At 40.3% G+C, this 21,263-nt stretch overlaps 1 pseudogene; it reads right to left on the bottom strand.

Moving 5' to 3' along the window:
• Positions 1–6,888: 6,888 nt before the first annotated feature.
• Positions 6,889–12,243, bottom strand: LOC103656980 (annotated as a pseudogene).
• Positions 12,244–21,263: the final 9,020 nt, after the last annotated feature.

Here is a 21,263-nt window from a genome sequence, read left to right as displayed (position 1 = left end):
CTAATAACTCCCCGTTTTGATAAAAGTCTTGCAACTCTCTCACTGGAGGGAAACTGATCTAGAGATACATTTTCTTAATCTATGTTTTAAAGAAAAATCCCAGGAAAGGGACTTATTGATGCAATGTAAATTAAGTGCCCACATTTGGATTAATCAAGAGCTTTGTACTATTGGAGATCCTCTCTCATGATCTAAAGGGAGCTAGGGGGAAAATGTGTGTGTGTGTGTGTGTGTGTGTGTGTGTAAAAACCTATGTAGAATCCCGAAGTGCACACTGAGAGGATATCAGCACAGTAGAGGGTAGAGGAGTCCTAGAGAGCAGGCAATTCAGAAATACAGTATTAAATTCAACAAATAGGGAATGGTAGTTTCTTATTGTCTCAGAGTTTCACTGAAGTGCCATAACTGAGAACCACTGGTAATCAATAATTTACCCATCATCTTTCCAGACACATCTCCACAGAACTTGCAAAGAGGTGGTCAAATCCAGTCCTGTAATTCCAACTAATTTTACCTTCAATCTATACAAGCGTTCCTTAAATATTTGCTGTAATGAAATAGACCAAGTAAATCCTCTAAAACTGATTATTAGTTTTAAAGAGATATGGGTGTTCCCTCCCTTCTCGTGCTTCCCCAGCTCAGGACCCAAGTCAGGAGGTCCCCACAAGCACCATCACAGAGATGAGATTTGACAATCTGCAGGAAAGGCTGCGACCTCACTTTCTAGCTGGATGATTATGGAGCTTTTGAACTTGATAGGCTCTCCCAGTACTGGGAGAGAGTATGAGAGAAGAGTCTAACTTGAGTCTCCTGGAGTTTGGGTGCTAGCGAGACTATATCCTGGTTTTCATCCAGAGAAGTCTGAGGATGGAAGGCTGGATGAAGGAGGTGCCATGGAGGCAGCCTGCATTTCCAGGGCTGGCTGGGCAAGTGTCAGCGTGTCCATGGGCCCAGTGTCCAGAGAAAGAACCCCACTGGAGAGGGCTGTGTGCTATGGTGAAGAAGCCAGAGGTGCACCCGCAGAGGGCAGGAGTGAGAATGTGGTAAGAGGTTGACAGGATAGTGCATCGTCCAGAGAACAAAATGAGGACTGTTCCATGAAAGGTTTCTGAAGGAGTGGAAAATATCCCAGGAGAGAACGAGCTTGATACTCCAAGAACACAGGATAGTAATTGCTAACACCGGTGATCTAGTAATTTGAAACCTTCTTGATCATCACCTATGGCTGAAATACACTTGCCTGGCAATTTGGTACACACGTGCGCGTGCGCACACACACACACACACACGCACACACACACACACACAGGGACATACACTCTTCTCTATCTTGAGAGAGAGGAGAGAACCAAAATTTCACAAAATAATGCTTATCCTTCTTACACAGATGCATTCTGAAATCTTTTCGCTCAGTCTGTGCTATGCAAAGTGATTATGTGTCCATAATCAATGAAATTCAGTATACAAACTATAAATGAATCTTGATCCTACAGTCTCCCAGGAACCAGAAGGAACAGAAGCGGTGGGACAAGACCAGTGGTAAAGCAAACCCTCACCTGCTGTGAGCCTGCAGGGCTGCTTACAGAGTGAACAACAGATTGAAGTTATGGTTTTATATTTAACTGAAATTTTCCTCTGTCTGTTCTAACATCCTAACACACTTGGAAAAACCATGACATCTGCCTGACAGGGATGAGCAAGGGAGACGGACCTAACCTGTTGGAAGGCAGTGTTTGGAAAAATAAAATAAACTCATTTCCTCTTTGTACCCCATTGAGCTCGGCACACACAATAAACTTAGTTTCATAATAATCATTACTTTTTCTTATGGACAGAATATTTGTGTCCCCCCCAAATTCATATATGAAAGCCCTAACGTCCAATGGAGTTGTATGTGGAAGCAGGGGCCTTAGGGAAGTAATTAGAGCTATCTAATCTCAGGGTGGGTCTCATTAGAAGCCTTGTAAGAAGAGGAACGGCTCCGTGCGTGCATGCGTGCGCGTGCGTGAACCTCAAGGAAGGCACTTGGAGGTGGCTGGCTGCGAAGCAGGAAACACGCTCACTAGACACTGACTTTGCTGGCACCTCGATCCTGGGCCTCCTCGCCTCCTGTCCTGTAGGAAATACATGTCTGTTGTTTCAGCAGCCGGTCTATGGAACTCTGTCATAGCGGCCCAGCTGATAGAGACACGCTTTATAAAGACCTGAAGTATTTGTCAGGTGTTTTCATAGCCATTACCTCATGTGATCTTTAAAATAGATAGTCATAGGTAGTTTTAGAGAGGAGTTTGATGTTTTCAGCTCGAGGGCTTCAGTCTTCTCATCTTCTGATCCCGAAAGTCAACTAGTAGAGGTATTTGTGGCGAGAACTCAGGAGGAAAGGAGAAAGGACAACACAAATGCCTAGGATTAAGAGCTCAAAGAGGGTGTTTTGTTTATGCAGGTGAGCAAGGAAGGGTCGCTGAGGAAATAGTTTGAGGAGCTGCTCCTGCGTGTGATGGGAAGCCGCGCCGGTGACAAGGACATAGGGCTGGGACTGGAATTCAGACCAACTCTCAAGCTCATGCTGCCTCGTTTATTTCAGTTGGTAGATGCTACTGGGTATCTTCCGAGTTGTGTCTGAAATTTACGTATCAAAGAACAAGGCATTATCTTCAGATTGTGAAGTAGAAAAGAGAATTTGGCATAGAGAATTGACTGAGAAGGAGCGGCGCTCTGGATGGGAATAAACAGTGAGATATGTGTGGTAAGTAATTCCCTCCACCTGTGACAATAACAAGGAAACACTATAGAAAAATTGTTCACCCTCTCATATTAAAAAGCGCACACAAATAAATAAATAGTGCTGTGGTATAAACAGACACGAATATAGAGCCCTGACAATCCATAAATTGAAATAAGGATCCTAATTTCTGGAAGGTATAGAGGCCTGCATTATACCATTGTGAGACTTCTAAACTTGGCTGCTTGAAACTGTATTACACAAATTCATTTAATACCCTGAAGAATTCTGGATAGCTTTTTTTGTAACATTCTCTGCCATGGAAATTATCAGTGAGTTTGATAGTATAAACTATAGTAACAGGCAAACTGTGCTTAATAAGAATGTCACAGTATTGCAGTGTTTGTTCAGATCTACTTAAGAAATTATTAGTGGCCTAGAGCTCCAAGGGCTTTTCTTAAGAGTACCTCATCCTCGGGTAATTTTTTTTTTAATTGTTGATGTCACTATGACTAAGAAATAGAGCTCTTAACAGCACAGAGATTTTGTACATCTTGTAATTGGCTTCACCTTTTCTCAGAAAAAAAATAAAAAACCTCAAAGCCCTTCCATGTATATACTCTATACCACCACAATAGAACGTTGAAATGAGAAACCGGAGGTGATCTCTTCAAATGTCTCTGGAATAATCTGTGAGTGCTAACAGAAAGAGAAAGAATATGTATGAATAACATGAGAACTGCTATACTGAGTTAAAACTCCGTAGACTCACTCTGATGCCCAGAAGGGCTCCTATACCTTTTCTGATAAAAGAAAAAGATGTAAGAGAAGTTAGGCTGATGCCTTCAAAACTGTCATTTCACAATCTGTTGTAACTTTATCTGTGGCCAGGCTCACTCAGTAGCAAGACTAGAGCTTGAACCTTTGTGGAAATACAAGCTGAGTTAATATTGGCATGTAATAGGTGTGCCTGGGTGTCTCAGTCCGTTGAGCATTGGACTCTTGATTTTGGTTCAGGCCATGATCTCTGGGTGGTGAGATCCAGCCCTGAGGACAGCTCCCCACTCAAAACAGTCTGTGTGTCCCTCTGCCCCTCCTTCTCTGCCCCTTCCCCCTTAAACAAACAAACAAATAAATCTTTAAAATATTGGCATGTAATAGTCATTACAAAAACTTAAAACATTAATTAATCTGATAAAATCCCAGCAAAGAAGCTGTGATTTTAGGGCTGTAGGCAGATAAAAAGAAGAAAAATCACGAACTTTGTTGTTACTGTAGAGCAATCATCCTTTATTTGTCATTTCTTCTTTAATCTGGCTCCTCCCAGCCTTCCATTACAAAGAAAAGGCATGAAGTTGTTAATTTCAACACTGTTTCCAGTAAATGAAACTAAGGCTAAGCAAACTAAACCAAACTTTTCTCTATGACAATAAGCAGCCTTCAGATATTTCATATCAAAAGATAAAACAGTAAAAGACATTGTTTTATTTTTATATGTTATTCTTTCAATTTTTGAATAATTTGATTATGTTTTAAGAAAATAATTATTTCTTGAAGTATCTTGAGATTTTATTAGCATTGTGTTTATTACTACTTACTACCTTTCATCATTATATTTTTGTAGGGAGGCCTGGGAAGCACAAGGTACAAAGAAAAAATATATATCTTCTGCAATAATGACAATAATAAACCAAACTGAGAAATTCTAGATGTAAAAGGAACTTGAAAGATTGTTTGGTCCAATTGCCTCATCTGACAAATGAAGAAACTAAGGTTCAAAGAATGTCAGTAGCTGGCTTACCTCACTTGTCCAAGATGGTTAGCAAATTACACATTGAGTTCAGTGGGCTGTCAGCTATTTCATACTGTCTTTCTTCAGGGACAGATCCTTCTTAAAAGCACTTTTTCCTTTAGTCATTTACTTTATCTTGTGAAGAATAAAGTCTTGGTGGGTTAAATTATAGCAGGTAACCATCCTTCCAACTTGACTGAAAGTTAAATAATCAGCTATCCAAATCAAGACCAAACACTATTTTATTAATAGTTGCTTGTCATATCTGACCTTCTAAAATGACAGAAGATTTTTGTTGTTCCAAATAAATATAAAAAATTCATGAAAGTGTTTTTGTAAATAGCTTATTACCTATAAAGGTATAGCCTTTTAAGACACCCTTTAGTATAAAATATGTATAACTGTCTTATAGATTATTAATAGGCTCCCAGAATGTTTAGCACACTAGACGTGTTAAAAAAACAAATTGGAATTTTGATCCCAAGTTTTGTTTCAAATGTGTTATTTGACTTGTGGGAGAATTTTCTTAAATCATTCATTTCTAAATGTTGATTTGCAAATATGCCCATGCTTACCTCTATTAGTAGTCTCAAAATAGATCAGCCAGAATGATCTCATACCAAAGGGAAAAAAAATAAATGCCTTTGTAATCACAAAAACAATCTTAACTTAGTTCAGTGATTCAGGTCACTGATGTTAAATATGTCAGGATTAGTTAGATCATAGTATAATACAAATACAATAACACATTTCTGTACATGAATTCAGATTTATCTACTGGACATTTTTTCCATCAATAAAAGAAGAATGCGAACTATGGCATTCATGACCTAAATAAAAAGATGAAGATGTTAAATCAGTTCCTTGGTGACTGGATAAAATATTATTAGAAGGGTAAAAAAAAATTCTAAAAATATAAGAGCAAATATATATCTGAAAGTGGCTAGTCAGAACTTGTTTCAAAACCTTCAAGATGAGTCACAGAGAGAAATTTTCATATGATGCATTTCTTTTGTGCAGTAATTCTGTTCATTTGACAAATATTTAACGAACACATACTTTGTGCCAAGCACTCTACCCTGTGTTGAGGACACAACAATGAACAAAATTCCCTGTCTTCATGGAGCTTATATTCTGTTGGAAGGAGACAGACGAGATGTTGTATGTAAAATGCTGAGAAGCGCTGAGGAGGACAAAAGCAAAGGAGAGAGAATAGTTTGGGACTGGGCAAGGGTGCTAGTTTGGATACATTTAAGTAAAGGGAACAGCAAGTGCAAAGGCCCTGAAAAGGAATGAACTTGGCCCTATTGGCACAACATCAAGAGGACAGTGTGGGTGGAACAGGGTGGGTGAAGGAGACCATGGCATTGATGAGGTTGGGGAGATAACTCAAGCAGATTATGGAGGGCCTGAAACTACTCTAAGCACTCTGGATATTGCTCTGTGTTAGTTGGAAGGCATGGGGGGAGGGGCGATTAGGTCCAAAAGTGATGTAAATCCAACATCTATTTTAAGAGTTGAACCTGCCCTCTGTGTGGAGAATAGTCTGTAGAGGGCACCAGCAAAGCAGTGACTGGTTAGAAAGCTGATGCAGTAATCTGGGCAAGAGGTGATGCTGCTGGTGGAGCTCCTGGGTGGCGCAGTCATTAAGCGTCTGCCTTTGGCTCGGGGCCTGATTCCAGGGTTCTGAGATCGAGCCCCACATCAGGCTTCTCGGCTAGGAGCCTGCTTCTTCCTCTCCCACTCCCCTTGCTTGTGTTCCCTCTCTCACTGGCTCTCTCTATCTCTGTCAAATAAATAAATAAAATCTTTAAAAAAAAAAAAAAGAGGTGGTGCTGCTGAGCTGAAAGGGATGTGAGGTGGTGGGAGTCAGATGTATTTGAAAGGAGAGTAACAGGTTTCTCTACTGATATCAATTTGCTATGTGGGAAGCACCATAATGGCCTCCCAAAGTGTCCGTGTCTAATCCCCATAACCTGTTAACATATTAAGTTACATGGCAAAGAGAAGTTATGGTTGCAGATGAATTAAGTTTGCTAGTGAACTGACCTTAAAATAGGACTCTCTGGGTGGGTGCAATGTAATCAAAAAGGTCGTTAGAAGTGAAAGAGGGGGATGTGAGGACGATCTGGCTGTGACCTCTGTCACCCCAGTGATCATCAGGATTGATTCAGCTGATCTGACTGGCAGATGTCCCCTTACTCCCTCACCACCCCATGTGTGTCCCTCCCAAAGCGGAGCTCTGCATCAAAGAGGTCGACAGTCCCTTGATAGAGGAAGGCTGTTCTTTGGTCAAGGGTATATGAGTAGCTGTGGTTCCCTGCTAGAACCTTCTTCTTCTTCTTCTTCTTCTTTTTTTTTTTTTTTTTTTTTGGTCTTTTAAGCTTTTATTTAAGGGCGATGATCTATGATGTAGATTTTAGATCTTATTAAAAGCAGCCACGTCCGTGGAGCACATACTCCTCAAAAGCAGTGACCCGCTCCTCCAGCATATCTGTTCCAACTTTGTCATCTTCCACTACACACTGAATTTGAAGTTTTTTCAATTCCATATCCCATTGGAACAAGTTTCGAAGAGCCCCAGACCAAGCTGTCTGCCTGAATGCTTCGGACGCGCTCCTCTAGTTTTGCCATATCTGTCTCATCTTCCCAAGGTTTCACATCTAGTAATAGGGAAGACTTGGCAACGAGTGCAGGCTTTTTGGCCTTCTTTGACTCATGCTGTGCAAGGCATTCCTCTCTTAGCCTCTTCGCTTCTTCGCTTTCCTCCTCCTCATCAGATCCAAAGAGATCAATGTCATCATCATCTTCACTATCTGTAGCTCCACTTCCTGCTAGAACCCCTCAAAACAAACCGTGAGATAACAAGTTTGTGTCGTTTAAGCAGTTTGTCGTGATATGTTACAACAGCAATAAAAAAATGAACCCAGATTAGTATGGGGTATCACAGAAAGAGTCAAGATTCACTAGAGGTTTAATATAATTTGAATTTTATAACTTGTTCGGCTCATAGAGTGCTGATTTATTATTTGCATAGCTAAAGATGCTTTTTGTATCTTTTGAAAATCTAAGTATACAAATGAAGTCTTTCTGATTCAAATGTTGGTGCCTATCAGTAACGTGACCATCTTTCCTTCATTTTCCATTTTCTGAATATGAACACAAACTTTTATTAAATTTGATAGTTTAACACAAAGCTCTGTGAAGTGTGATTGTAAAGCACTGAAAATATTTTTGAAATTAATGTCGTAGTACTTAAAAACACGCATTGTCTTTCCAGATTGTCAGCTTGCAAGGTTAAGCCCTGATAGCGTTTGGTGTCATATCAAAACAGGTTTGACTCTCTTTCTTTAGCTTTGCCTTCCGAGCCCGTTTACAAATCTTGCAAGCAAACCATACTATGAATTTACAAAATCATCTATTTTTTTCCCTGAAAATAAGCTAGCAAAATATATTGCTTAGTTAACTTTATTTTTTATTTATATCCTCTCTATCGTGTGAATACCAGTTGAGGCCGAATCACTCACTTTCTTCATTCATTCAACAGATATTTATATTTTTATATTTGGTTCACTGGACCTATAAGAAAATCACTTTTGTCTGAGACCATAACACTAGCTGTGTTATTCCCTTAGCAATAAGTTTGAAGGCAACCAATCAGCTGGGGAAGACAGGTTTTAGCCCAATTCTTGGGATCCAGAAGAACAAAGATATGACAGCGATTGTTCCTAGAGATTTGGACATATGTCAGAGATATTTTCAATACCTGAGAGATGAGGTGGGATCAAACTCCTGGAAAAACCAATAAGAACAAGATCAAGGACAGGCATAAGGCTCAAGTGAGAGATGTAGTTTACATTGACGCTTTGATCCTAGAGGCAGGAATTGGTGAAACAGAACGAATCCTTTCAAAGTAAGGAAAGCCTCAGTCCTAAGGACTTATAATGGGGACCACGGTGATGCTAAACTTAGTGACCAGTTGAGCATCGGGGGTTATATCTCCCACACTTGACACACTGTTTTGTTGGCAGTTAAGGGAACATGCGGGAAAAAGCTTCGCAGAAGGTGAATGGCTCTAGGATCTCAGGTGCAGGACAATGATTTCATCCAAAGCCAACCAGACCGGGTGGAGGGAGTTGAGGAAAGGCAGATTCTGTGATTAACTCAAAAATTGTGTGGACCTGGACCTCCATGGAACTGTGTGGGAAAGAGGGAGGGTATAAAAACATAATAAAGAGGCAAAATAGAAGAATGTCGGTTGGGTTCAAGGGGCAGAGCTAGAAGAAGCTTAATTCTAAAAGCTGAAATGAGTAAGAGAGCTCAAAAGGGAAAGCATGAATTCCCAAAGGCTGCTTTTTTTCCCCTCAATGCAAAACTGAAACCCTTCCTCTCTGTCTCACTCCAGTAGGGGCTTTTTTTTTATTGTGGGCCTGTCCATGATCTCTCTTCTCCATTGTTTGTACTTCCCCTTTCCTGTGCTTAGACCAGGAGTTAACTTTCTAAACTTGCTAAATGAATCTCCTGATCCTTTTTTCAAAGGAATGTGCAGCCTCGCAATAATTTAAAAGCTTCTCTCTTTCAGATGTATGTCAGACCTTCCCCTGGGGAGCTCTAACTTTCATTAGAACCGGTCACATCAAAAAGTGGAGCTTATCTGAAATAATTAAGAAAATATCCAGAATATCTTAAGCAGTTCCTCCAACTATAGGTACTGATGCTGCAGACTTCTTGAAATCACGGCTGGTCTCAGCACCCAGTTCAAATCGGTCATGTCGCTGCCTCGCAGGATGGAGGTGAGGGTAAGGACACAGACTTGCAGTAGGCACAGAAGTTAAGACGGTGCCAAATAATTCAGCAATGAAGGTAAATAATATCAAATATCCATCAAAAGCTAAATGAATACCAAAATTAGAATGAGCAAAATATCAAATTCATGAGCAAAATATCATTATTTTAAATAAAAATGGGGTACATACCTTAGTCTTTTTTTGTTTCTCTGGTAAAAGAATATTTGGCCAAAGAAGTGAGAATGGACTTTAAATTATGTATGCACTAATACATTCTCTAGCAAAGAAAACAGGGGATTTAGCTTATTGATTGTTCTATATATAAATGTGAGCATTAACTGCCAAATTTTGCTTCCAATGAAGCTGTGAAATCAGTTGCTAATTAATAAGCCACTGAATGCCTAATAATTTTGATTTCATTTAACTTTCACTTTTACTTATCTTTCACTTATCATTTATCTATACAAAAACATTTTGAATATTTGTATGGGATGTTTCATCACCAAGTTTCTATATATGTGTTCCTCAAGATACACTAGATATAAGAGCTACATGAAATTTTTAAGAATGCTCCAGAGATAGAAATAAATCAATGCAAATGGTGTGTAACCAGTTGTTAGACATTCACCCCACTTCCATGTAACCCATCTGTATCAACTGGAACTTAAACTTGACCCAAAACCAGCCATGACACCAGCTTTCTGAAGAAAGCCAAACACAAAGCGTGTAGCTTACTGGATACAGGAAGGACTGTCGGATGGTCACCGTGCATGCTGCATGACCTGTCGCAATCATCAGGCTTTCTTGGATGCCCAGCCTTTCCTGGGAGCCCCAGACACCACGTCACATCTCTCCCTTGGCTTTTTCTGCTAGAGTAGGAAACTCAGCTCCTCTCTCCTTTCTCCGGTCTTCCTCCAGAGGAAAGCCCAGTGCCAGCATGAGTTGTCTTCTACTCCATAGCTGACTGATGAAGTATCTCTTTAACAAGCAGATCACTTTTCTCAGGGATATTTCATGTCTGCTGTTAAAAAGATTAAAGTTTCACAATGTTGCTACATACTCCTAAAAAAGTTTACTTCCAGCATATTCCTTATAGAGAAACCCTCTCTCCCCTGGGAGATGTGAATACACAACAATTACCTGGGGTTCCTAGACCTACCCCACTCCTCTGTTTTAGGGAGCCTGCAGTTGTGTTCAAAGGATGTCTTCCTGGCTTCTCAGTCTCCTAAATACATGAAAGGTTTTCCTCTCTCCACCTGGGACACATCTCCCAACCCAGGCAATTTATTCTCTTTGCCTCTATTCCCTTCCCAGGGGCAGCTTATATCTTCATTGGTTCATACCTAGAAAGCACCATAGATAGGCAATAAAGAAAGAAACCACATCAGCAGCTGGGTCCCTTGCCCTACTTCCTCTGCTCTCGGGACAAAGGTTTGTTCCTGTGTACACGCTGCCCCCTTCAGCAGCTTACTCCAGGGGCTCTGTAGTCTAAAATGCGATCTCTTACTCTTGACCACTATGTAGTGGTTTTCTTTCACGTACTAAAATTGTTTGTCACTCCAGCCCATCTCTCGATTTCCAATATTCTTGCCTGAACCACTAGGTTGAAGTTTTCCTTACGGTGCACTCCCTCCCAACAGTCCCTGTCTGTGTCAAACCACTCTTTTCCACTTCATGTAATTCTAGGAACTCCTTTTTGTTCTCTCTGAGTCTATGCTCAAATTCAACGTGGGACCCCTGCGTGCTAAGGAGGTTTTACAACCGCTCTGTTTGTGCTAGGAGTTAGCCAATTGTGCTAAGTGGGAGTCAGACTTCCTGGCATCCTCTCTGACTAGATCCCCTTGGTATCTTTGGAGGACCTTTCTGGCCAGAGGTGGATGATCTGTGGCTCCCGCTTCCTGGAATTAGACTCAGAGCACGTCCTCCCGGCCACATCAGTGTCAGCTCCCTCCATCTGAAGTGTGCCTTCAGTAGCCATTCCTTCTATCCCATCCATTCCTACTATTCCGTCATTGTTTCTTTAGGAGTGTTGCCCATCCTATTTCCCTGCTCTAATTTAATTTTACTAGCAGTGAGAAATTGAGGGACTTAATGGTCTGTCCTGGAGCCTGCAATTCTCTTCATTGTAAATGGCTGCTTCAGCAACTCGTACTAACTGGACATAATTTTTCACACTGTGCTCATCGGTGCTTCTATACAAAAGTCCCTCAAGTCTTGACATATATGTGAAGGTACTTTCAATGATATGTGTTTACAAACTTGACATAAAATCTCCACATCTACCTGCATTTTTTAGTAACTTTCCGACTGATGTCAGACATTCTACTATAGAAATGGAGGCATTTGTAGTTTTTGAAAGTATATATAATTCTTAGTGCCGGACTCTACACATTTTTTATTAATCTCTGTTGCATCTATACTTCAGAAGCTTCTCACCCCACCAGCGTTTCAATGATGTGTTCCAACCACAATTCAAAATCTTCTCAAGTTCCTGGCGTAGGAGTCTCTCCCCTCCCCACCCCGACTCAGGTCTCCAGAGCCTGGGTAGCATAATTTCTCAACCAAGAGCTCAAACACTGGCCCTAATATGGTTTTCAATAGCAGTCCAGTTACAGCTAATAAAGTCAGTCGGGTCCCTTAATTAGCCCAAGCATGTGTGTGATACATCCCCTTTTTTCTTCCTTGACACGTTCCAGTTTTCTAAAAAATGATGTCAAGGTTGGTTTAAACACAAATGTACAGCTGGATACTTCATCAAGGAGTTTCTTTGATCTGTTCTAATAAGTTCACAAAACACTGGGCCTGTGAGGCTCCAAGTGAAACACTCAATATCCAATCACACGTTGTTCCAAAGGTTTTTCTGCAGCATCCCTCTGCCTTTCAGTTTCTTTACCGGAGAGCAGCATTGCTCCTAGTACATCAATCTCCACTCCCTGCACCATTAGCCGTGAGGAGCAGGCGGTAGGGGCTCTAGTAAGAGTGACATTTTAATCTGATAGGCATCTAGATGCCCTCTGAAGATAAAGTATCTCAGAAAATTCTCTAAGGCCCAGGTGTCAGACACCCCTTAACAATACAAGTTATCTAGTTCTTCCCCAAACCAACTCTGATTTAAAATATAGCTGGTACTTCAGTTTCCAGAGAATATCCAATCACATCACACATATTGAGGGTTTTTTTTTTTTTCTTAGCTCTACTCAAGTTTTGTGGGAACACGTCATTTATCTTAATTTCATTCCTCAGCTCCATTCACTAAACCTCTTCCGTAGCTTAAATCTCACCCACACGTGGGTGCTGAGCAGGCAGTTTGCAACATATGCCTAGAATTCAGGAAGCTCATTTAAACTGGAGATAAACATTTGAAGCTTTGAGAGTCCATAGAGTAGAGAAGATTTTGAAGCCTGAGCTCTGGGGCATTCCCAATTTTAGAAGTTAGGGAAATAAGGAAGAACCAACAAAAGCAACAAGGAAGGAACAGTCACTAAGAAGAAACCAGAAGTATATAAAAGCGAAGGAAAGAAAATAATGAAAGGACACTATGCCAGATGATGCCAATAGGCCAAACAGAGTGAAGAAGGAGAGTTAACCTTTGTGTTTGACAATACGGTAATATGTTCCTGGTTATCTTGACAAGAACAGCTTCAGTGGAGAGGGGTAAGGCCTGGCTGAGGTAAGTTCAAGAGAAAATGAGAGGAGAGAAGCTGGAGACAGTGAGGATAGACAATACTTTTGAGGAGTTTTGCCACAAAGAGAAGCAGAGAGAGAAGCCACCAGAGTAAGTATGATCAATATAATTTTTTCATTGAGAAAAAATAACATAATTATATGCTTGTTAGAAGAAAATAAAAAGATACAGGAAAGAGAGGGCAGATTTGCTAGAAGGATCATCTTCAGAAGGTAAGAGATCATGGGTGAGTGCACCAGTGCAAAAGTTGACCTTGCTAGGAGCGGAGACTGCATCCACAGTAATAAGAAAAAGGGCCCAGTATATGGACCCTGATGCCTGTGTGAGAGATTTGGTGATCGGTGCCAGTGGTAATTCTCTTCTGATAGCTTCTTCGTTATCACTAAAAAAGGAAGAAAGATCACGAGTTGAGAGTCAGTAGGGAGTAGGAGGTTGGACTTTTAAGAAGAAAAGTACATAGGTGTGAACTAATTATGTAAAAAAGTAGAATGATTAATGGACTGGGAATATATATATATGCTGAAGTCCAGGCAACACTAAAGGCTCACTTGAGATTAGTAATCAGGAATTTAAAGTGAGATGGAGCTATAGATAAAGGTATGGAGTCATCTAGTTTTGTTCAGTTGTGTAAGTTCAGGCATATATCAATGGGAGAATTTGATTTAATTAAGGTTATATTTTGACCAAAAAAATGTATAACAAAGTGAGAAAGGAACTAAAAAGTTAAACCTATATGCAATAGGCTGACAATAATGACTGATGAGGAAATTAAAACAGAGGAGCGAAGACATGAGGCAGATAAGAGAAAATACAAAGGGGTAGAATCTGTAAATTGGAGGTGCTGTGAGTATTATGGTTTCTGGATTTGGGATTTAGAAAAAATAAGTCCGACCGAAAAGTAAGTGTCAATTGTGATGAGAGAGAGACGCTTGAATTGAGACGAAGAACAGGATGTGGTTTTCAATAATGAAAAGTTCTAAATGATAACTTGGGCAAGATGGGCAAGAGTATAGGGCAAGGTCATTGGGGGAAGGAAGATCAAGAAACTAAGTAGCCACATCATCATAGGACCATCTAGGTAGGTCTTGAAATTGTCAAGAATTATGATCCATGTAGAAGACAGAGTGTATACCAGGAGCAAAATCCTTCTGGGCATCAGAGAAAATGACTCAAACATTTACAGGAAAGCCATTTTTTTCTCTCTGGCATCTGCTTTAAAAAAGGGAAAAAAAAAAAAGCCTGGGTGGCTCAGTTGGTTAAGTGACTGCCTTCAGCTCAGGTCATGATCCCGGGGTCTTGGGATCGAGTCCCACATTAAGCTCCTTGCTCAGTGGGGAGCCTACTTCTCCCTCTGCCTGCCACTCCCCCTGCCTGTACTCTCTCTCTCTGTGTATCAAATAAATAAATAAAATCTTTTTTAAAAAAAGAAGATGATTTTTTTCTCCTTATCATTTTCCATATAACGACAAAAGGCAACAAGTAGATCATTCAGAGGATGAATTGAATATTGTTATTATAGGCTGCTTATCTTATTTATCTCTGCCTCCTTCCTATGGGAATCCTGATTCTATTCAGGTATCCACACTTTCATATTGAAATCATATGTCAAAAGGACTACTGACATTACCTGTCATCTTCAGATGGTGCCTGATTTTATTAAGGATAATTGCATCACGCTTGCCAGTGGTTGGTTAAGGAATGGCATGTGACCTGACTTGTGCCAATAAAATAACAGAAAGATTTTCCCAGAGGCCCTAAGTTCCTCCTAGAATTCCACCCCCTCCCAAAGGACTTTCAGAAATGACAATACCTTTCAACTTCCAGTTGTTATCATGTATGGATGTTAAGCCCATGCCCTCCTTGCTATCAATCTGAGGATAAAGCAAAACAAGAAAAAGGAAGAAGTCAAATAACCGTAGGTTATAAATGTGTTTACCCTGAACCAGACTTCCATTTATATTAGTCTATAAATTTCCTTACTGTTTAAGGATAAGCCCTTGTGATGGGAGTTTTCTCTCATTTGGATAAAACAGGATACTCAATTTATGCAAAGGAATTTCAAAATATTGATGAAATGCTGTGTATCAGAGGTATGGAAATATTAAATGGAAGCAATGAGAAATCTCATCCTTATGGAGTAAGTCAGATTTTTCAGGGATATACACTAAATTACTGGTGATCAGAATTCTCCAGAATACCCATATAATATGTATCTTATTTTAGGCAATTGGAGAGTCTCTTATTTTTATAAATTAAATTAAAAACACTTTATTGCCTAAAATATGAAACATTTAATAACAACAATAAAAACGATATCCTGGGCTGTCTATAATGGGAATGAATTGATGGGAAGCATGAGCATAATTGGAAGCTGGTAGTCAAAGGGTGTCAGAATAGGGAATAGTTTCAAGCATACAAAATGGTCTCATACAAAAGAAAGTAGGTCCAATAATAAGAAAAAATATCACTATGATATTTAAATGGCTAACACTTATTTAAAAAAATAAGAGATCAATTAAAAATACATTTTTGGTCATGAAGTTCTCAAGGTATCAAGAAAAACTGAAGACGCCAAGTTCTCATAAAAGACTGATGGTGACAAATTTATCATTATACCTAAGCGAACATTAAAATAAGGTAGAAAAATAGCCATACTGAATAGGGGGCCAAACATGAGTGCGTTAGTACTACAGTACACCTACTCAACCAAGATGTGTAGGAAGGGGAAAATAACTCTTGGGAAATAAAACATATTTTTTTTTGTATAATTAAGGAGCACATAGATTATTGGATTACCGATACCAGTTATTCCTTGCGAGTACAGTGAGAAGACTAATCATCCCTACACATTGCCTCATGTCCTTACTACAGACATCAGGTATGTCAATGGAATATGAACAGGTGAAGTTTACTGCAGCAATTTTAGGAATCGTTGCTAGGTTTTGCGTCTTTTCCTTTTGCTCTGTCACGAGGACAGTAGCTCCCCCACAGGGGCTTATTCTTCAGTCTGGATCTTAGAATGAAGACGACATGTAGAATAAAGTCAAAGATAACCCACAACAGACACATAAATGAGAAGCCTTTTTTTCTGCCTTAAGCCAGAAAGCTTTGTGGTTGTTTGTTATTACAGCAGGACCTTGTACACACTAATGCAAAGCATTCAGACAACGTGTATACATATGGGATTTAGACAAGAGAGTTTATCTAATTGAAGGAAAATCCATGTAAGGGTCAAAAAAAGAGATGCATATATAAAAGAGCTGGTCCTGTGTTATGTAATCATAGATTATAGCACATTGGAGATAAAATTAAATTCATATTAATAATAAAAAATAAAAATTTATTTTCCTCTGCCCCCAGCTGCTCTTTATCCTCTTGATCTTCATGCACAGATTCCTTCCAGACATTTCCAAGAAATACCTTCGGGACATATCAAGGGAGATGCAAGATTAGTCTTGTTGGTTATCTTGCAGCAGCTACCACTTGCCTCCTCTCTGGCTCAGCTTGCTGCACAGATGTCCTCTGTGTCTGCCAACATAAGAAAGATTATTTCCAGAGCTAGTGCACACCAGCGGCCCTGGCATTGCTGTCGACATCTCCTGGAGTTTGTGCTGAGGCTTCTGACGCCAGATAGCCAGGGAGCTGACGTCTGCAAAGCAGCATGGCCTGTGTCCCTGCTGAAGTGTCAATTGTTAACTAAACTTCTATCACCAGTGCTGTTGAGCCCTTATTCTGTCATGTCCCTCAGAAATTTTAGTAAGCAGCTCATTTTCTTTATCACCCCTTCCCCCCACCACTCTTTCGGTCTTTCTATTTCCCTCTTTTGCTTTGGTTTGTGATTCCGGCCAGATGACTTTTTCACTAACTTTACTCTATATTCAAAGTGGTCCCTTCTCTCCATTGCCTTTAAACGCAACATCTTTAACTTCACAATAGGGCACATTCTCTCCCAGGTGAGTCCACAGTGCCCCATATTCCTAGATCCTTGCCCCAACAACCCTCCAGTGGAATATGCCTGGAAATTCAATCAGTTGATGTGTGTTGAAGGCCCATTCCATACTGGAGATGCAATGATGAATGAGAACAGAGTCCTGGCCCTTCAAAAGCTTAAAATCTGTGGGAAGAACTGAAAAGTAAATAAGAAAATTGTTTTAAGACTGCCTCTAGCATTAGCAGGGAAGCTAATGAGGGTAAATAGGCTAGTATTAGTGGTCAGGGAAGAATTTCTTGGGGAAAAGCATGTCTAATTTCAAACCCAAGGCATGAGAGGAATTACAGCATTAAGTGGCAGGAAGAAAAGCAAGGGAAGCAGAGAGAGCAGTATTTGCAAAGGCTTAGAACTGAAAGACTGTGATCAGTGTGGAGAACTGGAAGTCAGACAACACGGATGGCTCCATGAAGGGCATAAGTGCTATGAGGGCAGAAGAGTGTCACTGCGTCCCCCACACCCAGTAGTTACCTGGTACACAGGGACGACTCAGTGAGAATGAATGATCTCAGATTGTGAGGAGCAGAGAGACTGATGAGATATATGCTAGAAAGTCAAGTGGGAACAAGATCATGAAGGTGTTTGTGAGGCAGCTTAGGTGTTTTGGGTCAGAGAGCAATCAATAACTGCGGAAAGCTTAGCGTAAAGGAGGATGTGATTACATCTGCGTTCCACTGCAGTGTTAGGACGGTGTAGATTGATGACTAAGAGTTGAGAAAGAGGTTCTACTTAGGAGGTCTTTGCTCATTCTGGTAATAACTAATATTTATTTTATGTAGGAGTCATCAGCTCATTCTGGTAATAACTAATATTTATTTTATGTTTATTGTGAACCCAACTCTATTCTAAATGTTTTAGTTGCCTTATCTCATTTAATCTTGTCAAAAACGCAGTGAGGTAGTTAACATTATTTCACATCTTTTACAGGAGGAGGAACCTGAATCACAGAGAAGTTAAGCAAGTTGCTCAAGGTCACATGGCCAGTAAAGAGGTAAGAAGCAAAATCAAGATTCAAAACCACTTAGCCTCTTTCCGGGTCCTAGACTCTTAATCTCTTCCTCACAGTCTATGTCACAAGAAGGATGATAGTGATTTATTTGAAAAAGGGTAAAAAAGTATTATATTGGAGGAAAGTTTTATGAAAAGAGAAAGTTAAGGAGGGAAAATTGACAAGATTGGGAACAGGATTAGATGTGTGCTGTGTGGACAAGGAAGACAGAATCCCGGATGGCATCCAAGTCTCTTGCTTGGGCAAGTGAGCAAGTACAAAAGAAGGATTTTGAGGGTGGGGATAAAGTGGTATAAGACACATTTTACTGTAAGTGCTTATGACATATCAAGTGGAGAGGTTGAACAGGTGGTTGTAACTATTGGTATGGATGGTGGTGTAGAGTGGAGATCTAGGTTTGAGTCTTCACTGTAGGATGGTCATTAAAGCCAGGTAGGGCATGCTCATTCAGAGACTATGAAGTGAGAGAAGAGGACCAAGGATGGAATCCCAATATGTGAAAATTAAAGGGACATCCAAAGGGAATGTCTCATTAAAAAATAGTAGTAAAAATAAGAGTCAATCCAGGAGAGTGTGATGGCATAGAAGCCAGAGGAATCAGGGGTTTTAAGAATGAGGAAATGGAGATTCAGAAACAAAGACCTGATTGTCTCAAACAGAAGTTGCAGGAAGTCACAGAATTGCAGGAACACTTAAAAGGCAGTTTTGATGAATTGCCAGAGGCTTAATATGGACTAATATGAGACAGAAAAATTTGGAGCCACAGCCTTTGGAGATCCCCAAACTTTTGAGGGCTTTCCCTCCAGGAACCCCACTAGGTTCTCATAGTGGGAATCCAAAAAAGATCCCTTCAAGGCTCTGGCAGAAAGGAAGAGTAACCATGTAAAGCATCTCGGTTTTTCTCCATAACATAGATTTACTCTCCAAGGGAAGGACTACTGGCTGAGCTTAGGAAAGGGAATCCACATGTTATCCCTCTCTAGCCTTCCTGTCTCAGGGTGGAAAAGCACATAGTCAGGAAGGACATGGCTTCACAAAAATAGACTGGAAATGTGACAGCCAGGGAAATGAGTAGGAGGCAGGGGGAAAAAAAAAAAGCTAATCACTGGAAGAAGGACAGAAACTCTAGTGAAGACGATGACCAAGATAGCCTCCACATTCCCCTCAGCGGGACAAAACATTAGACAAGCTTCCTCCCCACTCTAGGCTTCTGACTTCCCTTTTTTGGACTGTTTCCTTTACAAAACTTGTCATTGTAAATTCTTTCCCTGTCCCTTTGAGTCCCCCAAAATTTTTTAAAAGCCTCTTGCCAGGACTTGTTCAAGGATCTGGGAGCCAACCCATTGCAATGTAATGATCATAGAAGTGCCCCTATCTCACAGTTTCTGTGGGAAGTTGGGAGCCTAGCCTTGGTGTTCCAAACTGTACAACGACCTCCTATCATGGAGACAGGAGAAAGTTTACCTTTCCTTTGGGGAAAGCCAACTGGAAATCAGATTGCCTAAGATCCACTGCCCTCTCTCTTTAAAAGTTCTCCTACTTTTTGTCAGAGTGGAGCTGAGTATCTACGGCTGGTCTTTGCTCTCTACCCTATTCTTGACAATAGTATCAGAATAAAATCAATTTCTCTTTTTAAACAAACAAACAAAAACACCGAGCAGCTAACAGTATCGAATACTGAGGAGATGTCAGTTAAAATGGTCTGAATCTCTCCGGTAGACTTTAACAGCAAGGAGGTGACTTAGGACTGTGAAAAGAAGAAAATTTGGGGATAGAATGTTCTTGATGGTGAAAAAAATCCAACCTATACTGGATGCTCCAAAAAGTTGGACTTTTAAAAGTGCAGTTTAAAAACAGAGAGATTGGACTTAAATAACTTTTCTGTTTCAAGCAGAGGGAATCAACTCTAGGTAACTGAAAAACAAAATGGAAACTTTTTAAAAGACTAAAGTGTCTCAGCCTCATCCAGGACAGAAATGCAAGACCTCTAAAGGATGGAGTAGGCAGCCTCCAAATGCCTCCCCCTGATCTTTGCCTCCCAATATTCATGTCCTTTTTAATCCTATCCCCTTGAGTGTAGGTTAGACTTAGTGACTCACTTCTAATGAATAAAATATGACAAAAGTGACAAAATGTCATTCCCAATATTAGGTTGCAAAAATACTATGACTCGTGTCTTGATCACCTTCTCTCCCTCTCTTTCTCCCTCTCCCAGTTTTTGCTCGGGGGGGATATAAGTAGCTCTATGTTTGGTGTATGGAGTAGATGACTTGTTTCTTCAGTTTCACAGATTTGTGGATAAAAGGAACTGTATCCAAGGAACTATACCTAAGAAACTGTCTGAGGATCCTCATTTGCACCTGAACCTGATTTCTATACAGCGCTTCTGGGATTTGAGGGTTGTTGTAATAAAATGAGACTTTTGGGGACCTCAGGAAAGGCTGGGTATCTTCTGGCTATGGTTGGGACATGAATCATTGGGGGCTCGAGGGTAGACTGTAGCGGGTAGCCTCTAAAATAGCCTTTATTGATCTTCACTTCTTGGTGATCTTACCCTTGGGTAATCCCCTCTTCATGAATGTGAGCTGTTCCTCTTTTTTAAATGATGAGAATACAGCAAAAGTGATGGGATATAAATTTCAAGATTAGGTAACAAAAAACTGTGACTTAGGCCTGATTCCCCCCATTTCTCCCTCTCCTTCCAAACCTAACTCTGGGAAAGCAGCTTTGAAGAAAGCAAGTAACCTTCTAGAGAGGTCCATGTGGCAAGGAATTGGATCCTAGCCCACATCCAGAGAGGACCTTGGGCCTGTGAATAGCCATAGGAGTGACCTGGGAAGTGGATCTTCCAACAGTCAAGTTGAGATGGCTATAATCGCAGCCCACACCTTGGTTGCTATTTTGTGAGAGATCCTCAGAGGCAACCAGGAAAGTCGTGTTTTGTTTTTTCTGGTAAGTCTTATTTGGATTCCAAATACATAAAAACTATAAGATAAAAAATGTTTATTTTATTAAGTTGCTGTGTTTGAGAGTAATTTATTATACTCTAATAGATAATTAATATAAGGGAACAACAACCAGGGAGCATAACTCTATCTGAACATCCTCTTTATTTCTATTATCTGGTCCTCTGTACTTCTCTGTGTCCATCATAGTAGAAAACACAGAGGCCCTTGGGGCCCAAACTCCTGGGGAATTAACTGGCCACTCTTCAGTCAGTTATCTTCTCAGGTAATATGAAATATGGTCAAAGGGGCAGAATGCCACTGTGCACCCCCAC

This window comes from Ursus maritimus, unplaced genomic scaffold (assembly GCF_017311325.1).
Source record: "Ursus maritimus isolate PB19 unplaced genomic scaffold, ASM1731132v1 scaffold_21, whole genome shotgun sequence".
NCBI lineage: Eukaryota > Metazoa > Chordata > Mammalia > Carnivora > Ursidae > Ursus > Ursus maritimus.
This window is presented reverse-complemented; position numbering and strand designations above follow the sequence as displayed.